The 7,497-nt window shown below is 37.8% G+C and overlaps 1 protein-coding gene across 1 annotated transcript in view; it reads left to right on the forward strand.

The window, feature by feature from the left end:
• The window catches only part of LOC113810582 (adiponectin receptor protein), a gene marked incomplete in the record, with an annotated part of 20,954 nt that overhangs the window by 734 nt on the left and 12,723 nt on the right, over positions 1–7,497 (forward strand).

The raw sequence follows: 7,497 nt of genomic DNA on the forward strand, positions 1-7,497 counted from the left end.
TTCAGAGTTTGTGTTGAGGGCAACTTGTTTGATGATCCCCCCCCCCCCCCCCTGGTGTGTTGTAAGAGTTGTGTAGGGTTGTGCTGTCACTTATTAGCAATCTCTTTGTTTTTCTGTAGTTTCAAGTTTGGTTTTGATAGTTTAGCCCTGTATTTTCCCCCAGAATTCTGTTGTATGTTCCCCGGCACCATGGCAAAGATTGTCGTCTTCTGATTTGAGAGAATCCAACGTTTACTTATGGCGTATTAGCTTAGTTTCCAACTTAGCAAACTCATTTGCATGTCATGTAAGGGGAAGTAGCACATATTTTATAGAAAGGCAACACAAATATTGTATGGTAATTTTCTACCGATTATAGAATGGAAATGTAAAATGTTTTTTCTTACAACTATTAACTTGTATTGTATACAATGTCCCCAGTCTTTATAGTTGCTTTCATGTCTAGGTCAAGAAACATCTGTGATGTATATATTGGCTGGAGATATAGCGTGGACTGGTGCCTTACTTGACGAGAACTATCCGAGGTGCAATATCATTGCATATCCTCTACTAGAAACGTAAAGCAGTCACAGATACTTCTTTGTGATATGACCATCTACTCCAGTTGTCTAACCAAGAAACCCTTCATGGTAAACAAATGATATTGCCATTGTTTATGATTGACTTGGAAGTTAAAGTGAAGCTTCAGTAATTTTTCACCAATTTTTTTGATTGGTCATTGTTTATAGAGTAATTGTGTAGTCAGGATTTTCATTATTATTATTATTATTATTATTATTATTATTCAACAAATGGCTAATTTCCAAACTAGAGCACATCTAGTAAAACCAAAGCATATCAGACTTTTTGTTTGTCAGTGGAAGATGAAGACTGATTATTAGAGGACTCGTCTAGATCCTATTTTCACCAGTGTTACCATTAAAGAAAATGTATGGGGTAGAATATTATTTCGACAACTATTTAAAATCGGAGTTAATCTATATGGTATGGACACACTAAGCTAGGACAAATTGAAGATGATATTCCTGTAGAGGATAAAAAGTAGTTGATGGTACAAGAAATAATCTGCAGACATGAACAGCAATGCCACAAATGAGGGAAAAACACCAGAGAAAGCTCTGCTCACAACACGTCCACTTGGTGCTCCTGAGGTTCAGCTCTATCATGCCTTGCATACTGAGGTGAAGACGATGTTTCCCGGGGGATGTTGGGGAGGAGAACCCTCACCAACCGTCCCCATGAGTAGTGCCCAAAGTTTATGAAGTGGAGTTAGGGGCTTACTCTCTAGTGAGTGCATCCATCTGCTAAGAATTACCAAGAATGGCATGTTGTCAGAGCTAATGCATATATATACTAGCATCATTGTCTCCTTTATCTTTTCTTCGTGTTTACTTTGCTACTGAATTCAGCAGGGGACAGTATGCAGTTCTGTGGTAGGGGGAAGGGGTTGCCAAGGGATAGTAGTTGTTTATTTGTGTATTTTGGGGGTGTTAGGGCCAAGGAATTGGGGTTCTTGTCCCCTGGTTTCATTCTTCCTCACCCCTTCTGTTCTTTTCTCCTGTCATTCCTATATATGTATTTCATCACACATGTTAATTTGTACAGATGAGTACTTTTGAAAGTTGTCCTCCTCTAAAGAAATTAGTATTTGTTTAGAAAACATGTGCTGCTAATGAAAAAGTTGGTTTGCTTGTGATGCAGGTTGTCTAGATTTAGTACTTGTAAGTCTAGGAAGTCCATGTATAGCAAGTTTGTTGGTGGGTGTTATAAAGTAACAAGAAATCATTGTTTACATGTTGATGCTCCAACTGAGACAGACAAACTTTCGCAATGTAATTTTTGGCAATCTAAGAGCTTGTAAGCATTACCTTGGAATTAGTCAGAGTTGTCTTGCCAGGATAGACCTAAGCCTGATTGAACAAGTGAGAAATAGAAATTTTGTGTGTGTTTGTTATTTCAGGAGTATCTTATGTATTTTACTCTGATAAACAACATATGGAATAGAAATTATGTTGAATTCTAAGACATACAGTACTAGCTTTGTCTTTTGTGACTTTATTTACATCATGCAACAGCAGTTTACTATCAGATATGGAATTATTGCAAGCTGTATCATGCTAGAATATCTGTGGAGGAGGTTTGTTTGTTTTTTCCAGAGCTTTGAAGATGTGTAGGCTACAGGAATTGCTTAACTTCATATGTCATGTTTATTCATTATTCATAAATGAAACGTGTCATAGAATATATTAATTCCTTGTCATGTTTATGAATGTACAATATTTGTCAAAAGGTATACCTTTCCTAATTGTGTACAGTAATACAAAGAAGGAACCATTGTTGCATGCAATAATGAAGCTTCTGTTTGTCTTTGTTTATCTGTCTCTGTTTATCTATATATCCCTCTATCTATGCATGTCAATTCATCTGTCTGTCCTTTATCATGTATTGATAAGTAAGTGATATGTACTTATGGGATATTATTTCAGAGTTGTCACATCTCACTGACGGTAGAATGGCAAAAATACATACCATGTTCAATGGTGATTTTATTTTATAGATAATGTTCATAAATAGATGGCTTCCCAAGAGTTCAGGCTATGTATGACTAGTCCTGCTTGATCTCACCTGTTAACCATTTTCCTTGATTTTTGGAAAGGTTTTTATATCATTTAATTCTTATTGCTATTAGTATTAGTAAAAACATGATGATGATCCTAATGTCTTTAATAATGATAGCAACAGAAAATATATTAATAACATTTGAAAATAATCAGAAAATTTGAGGAATGGGCAGATCAGGTGAGGTCAGGTAGGCCTACTAATTAACTCCATGGTGATGAGGCAATTGTGGGTATGTCAATTACCAGGTGCCATTGGGTCAGAATAAAGGTTTGGAACAACAACAAAAAATAGATTGCCTAGGAGCCTGTACTAGCACAACTTGACGAAGCAGGTGACCCTCCGCCATCCTCTCCACATTACCCATGCCCCTATCTTAGCCAAACCCCGCTCTGGCTCTCTTTTGGCTGCTTCTTCATCTTGTAATCTCTGACCGGGCCTGACGTACACAATAGCAACGACCGCTTACTGCATATTTCTTTATTTGTTGAATGGCAGTAGGTTGATTGTGGACATGTGAAACTGAGGGCTCTTTATGGAGAAGTACTCTCTATCAGATATAGGAAAATTAGGATCTGAATTCTGTGGTAGTTTGGGATAGACTGGTGATAAGGCACTATTTGAGGGGGTTCAGAATATAATTATTCAGCCATATTTATTGTCATATGATACAAACACATGCACACACACACACACACGCACACACAACTTAAAGAAGATCTTTTGATTTACTTACACTGACTGGTCTAATTACCTAATGCTGGTAATAGACCCCAAGAACACCTGAAAAGCACAATTTGGTTTAAAAATCATCAGCAGAATGTAAAGGTAAAACTACAGTCACTTCAAAGTCCAGAAATCTATTCTTGCTCATTGAAGATATGTGCCATAGCCTCTTGGCTTGTGCTCCAACAAATAGAACTGTCAGTTGCCTTGCAGATTTATGGTCCACTATCAGCTGGTTTGTTTAAATTGTGTGAGGCCTGACCCAATGAACATCCATTATATGGACATGCATATACACTGAAATAAATATATATCTATCAGTATAAACATGTATATCTACCCTGTAGATAGATAGATAAATGTATATATGTAGATAAATGTATGTCTGATAGAGAGACAGATATACATTTATTTTTGTGTATATGCATATCTATGGGTTGGGCCTCACACAATTTTCACGTACCGGCCGTAAGTCATCAGTTCAAGCTCTGCCTTGTATCCATAGGAAATGTTTCTCTGCCTTTCTTAGTTATAGTGAGAAGTCCAAAGATACAGCATCAGTTCTTGCCACATTCTGAATGATTACCTAAAAGTCAGTATTTACTATTTCATATGCTAATATTTTATCTTGCTAGTAATTGTAAAATCTGTGCATTCAGAGCCTCGCTTTTGTTTTTGTTGGCATGTTAAAAGCCCATTGAAATTAAAGTAATATATTTGTTTGTCATGTGGAAAGCCCATGAGATTTTTGGTGATGATAGTGAACGAGTAATGCCTGCTTTTGGCAGCGTTGAAAGAATAGATACTGTCAACATTGCGTATATCTGGCTGAAATGTTTTGCAGAACTGTATCAGATACTTGAACACCTGTGTCCTAAATATGGTGGAATAAGCTGTATTTCTAATGCAAGTTTGTTCATTGCTGATTTTTGTTGTCATGATCCTTGCATTCACAAATTAAGCATGTGTTTGTATTTGATGTTTATGTTAGTACTGAGACTGAGAATATAAATAGGACATTCATGCAAGTCCAAAGATGAGCTGAAACAGCGACTGTGATAAGAAATTTCATAGGTTTTCTGTCTATAGTTTGAAGTAACAATTTTTGTTAGATTTCCTTGACATGGTTTCTGTGTCTCCTTTCGTCAAACGTACTTGCATATTTATATAGATACCAAGTACCTACCTGCATATAAATGCACATACACACACACTCTTTCTTGTGTGTGTGTGTGTGTGTGTGTGTGTGTGTGTGTGTGTGTGTGTGTGTGTGTGTGTACATTGTGTGTGTACATGTGTGTGTGTGTGTATGTACATGTGTGTGTGTGTGTGTGTGTGTGTGTGTGTGTGTGTGTGTGTGTGTGTGTGTGTGTGTGTGTGTGTGTGTGTGTGTGTGTGTGTGTGTACATGTGTGTGTACATATGTGTGTGTACATGTGTGTGTGTGTGTGTGTGTGTGTGTGTGTGTGTGTGTGTGTGTGTGTGTATACATGTGTGTGTGCACATATATGTGTGTGTGTGTGTGTGTACATGTTTGTATGTGTGTGTGTGTACATGTTTGTGTATGTATGTGTGTACAAGTTTATGTATGTGTGTATGAGTGTCCATGTGTGTGTGAGTGTCTGTGTGTGTCCGTGTGTGTGTGTGTCCGTGTGTGTGTGTGTACATGTTTGTGTATGTATGTGTGTACAAGTTTATGTATGTGTGTGTGAGTGTCCATGTGTGTGTGAGTGGCTGTGTGTGTCCGTGTGTTTGTGTGTCCGTGTGTGTGTGTGTGTGTGTGTACATGTGTGTGTGTGTGTGTGTGTGTGTACACTCATGTGTGTGTGTGTGTGTGTCCACGCATGTGTGTGTGTGTGTGTACACATGTTTGTGTGTGTGTGCACATGTATGTGTATGTGTAAATATGTATGTGTGTGTGTGTACATATGTATGTGTGTGTGTACATATGTATGTGTGTGTGTGTGTACATATGTATGTGTGTGTGTGTACATATGTATGTGTGTGTGTGTACATATGTATGTGTGTGTGTGTGTACATATGTATGTGTGTGTGTACATATGTGTGTGTGTGCGTGTACATATGTATGTGTGTGTGTGTACATGTGTGTATGTGTGTGTGTACATGTTTGTGTATGTGTGTGAGTGTCCGTGTGTGTGTGTGTGTGTGTATGTGTGTGTGTGTGTGTGTGTGTCTGTGTGTGTGTGTGTGTGTGTGTGTGTGTACGTGTGTGTGTGTATGTGTGTAAGTCTATGCCTCCCTGCCTGTATATTTGTCTTTGTCAATATTTGCATGTACAAACAAGAAAAAAAAATCAACTTTGTGAAGAGACGAAGTGAAGAAAACCGAACATTACTTTCTAAAGCTAATTTATTAACTTCAGGCAAGGGTAAAACAGGTGGTCTGCCTTGAAGTTGTTTTTGCCAGTACGATCTCCGTGGTTTGTCCTTGGAGCCTCGTTGGCTGAATGCTTGTTTGAACAGTCTGGTTGGCTTCTGTTAAGGGATGTGGCTCCTTTTTGACAGCACAGTTATTTATTTTCATAAGACTGAGTCAGTGCATCTTTATCCATTTTTAGCTTGTGTTGTTTGCGGTGTTGATGTCCAGTAGGTGTTGTCGATCAGGGTTCTTTGTCGTGTCCGCAAACTGGACCGTTTATAGAAATGATTGGAAATGAAACTTCCGTGTATTGGCTTTTCTCCTTTTCTGGTGATTACAGTATTAACGAAGCCCCTTGACCCAGTTCCCCATAAAGTGTGAAGTTCCTCACCAGGCTGAGCCCACTCCCTTACCTGACTCATCGACCTTTGCCTTTTAACATCCAAGTTTAAGGGACATTAACCATTTGCGTCTTTTTGTTTTTCCTCGGTGTATCGAGCTTTTGTCAAGACTTGTAAGGAAGTAGTGTCGTCATTATCATCATCATCTCTTCTTAGCATGTGACAGGTTATATATATAGTCTTGGTATCATTGTCAACAAATTTAGGTGCATTGGAGTTTTATCTTAACCCAGTGGCCCAGTGTGGCAAGAGTGCATGTCCACTTTTAGTTTTATATTTGTGTGCACAGAGAGGGTTACATAACGGCATATTCACTATGGAGACCATTATTTATCATGACTAACTCACCGGATGTTTAGGAAGATGTTTTTTATTATTTTGTTATTTATAATATCAAGGAGTTTAATAACTATAATAATCATAGTTTCAGTGATTGTAAGACCATTGTTGATATTGATAGCATTAGGAAAATAAGACAAAATTTCTCACAAATGCAAGGAATGGGAAATCCGATGTGGTCACAAGGGCCTCCTCATTTGACTCCCTGGTGGCTGAACACTTGCAGAGACATGTGCGTGCAACAAAATTCACAAAAAGCTACTGTGGACATTGCATAAACCCGGGGCAAATGGGCTAGATTATTAGAAATCTCGATATGAACTTTTTTGTGATGCCGTTTTATTTTCCTGCTCAGGAGCTTCTTAAGTTCACCTTGTATCTTTAACCTGATGCCCCCCGGGAAAATGCTGTGCTCACTGTACTGTTTTGCGAAATGTCTCTGCATGTAGATGGCTCTGCCGGTGCTTAGCCTCAAAGGAATCAATTAGATCTTGTGACCTCACCTGATTTCCTCTTTCCTTGAGTTTCCTGGACCCCCCCCCCCCTTTTTTTTCCCTCTTTCTTTCTTTCTTTCTTTCTTTTTTTTAAATAATGCTATCAATATTGACACTCATTTGTATTATAGATATCATAATTACTTTAGTGTTGTTGACATTACTAACAGCCACACTAGATACCAGAAAATATTTTCAAAATCAAAGGAAAAGGGTAAATAGGTGAGACAGGTAGTAATCGTAATTGGCGCATTTGTGACTTTGTACTTATGGAGCAATTACTAAGAGCAATTACTAAATCAAACGCATAGTGGACATGGTATATACGCACATGCCATACTCAGTGGCAAGGGGTTAACAGCTCTATTCTGTGGATATGCTCAGTATTATGTTTATTTTTTATCAGAACTCATATATTCATTCCTTCATAATAGTGATTATTGGATTATAAAGAGTCATTTATAAAACTCCTTCACAATACACAATTTGTTACGAATATGTATATAAATATGTATATATATGTATATGTACATATATATA

This window comes from Penaeus vannamei, chromosome 42, assembly GCF_042767895.1.
Source record: "Penaeus vannamei isolate JL-2024 chromosome 42, ASM4276789v1, whole genome shotgun sequence".
Taxonomy (NCBI): domain Eukaryota; kingdom Metazoa; phylum Arthropoda; class Malacostraca; order Decapoda; family Penaeidae; genus Penaeus; species Penaeus vannamei.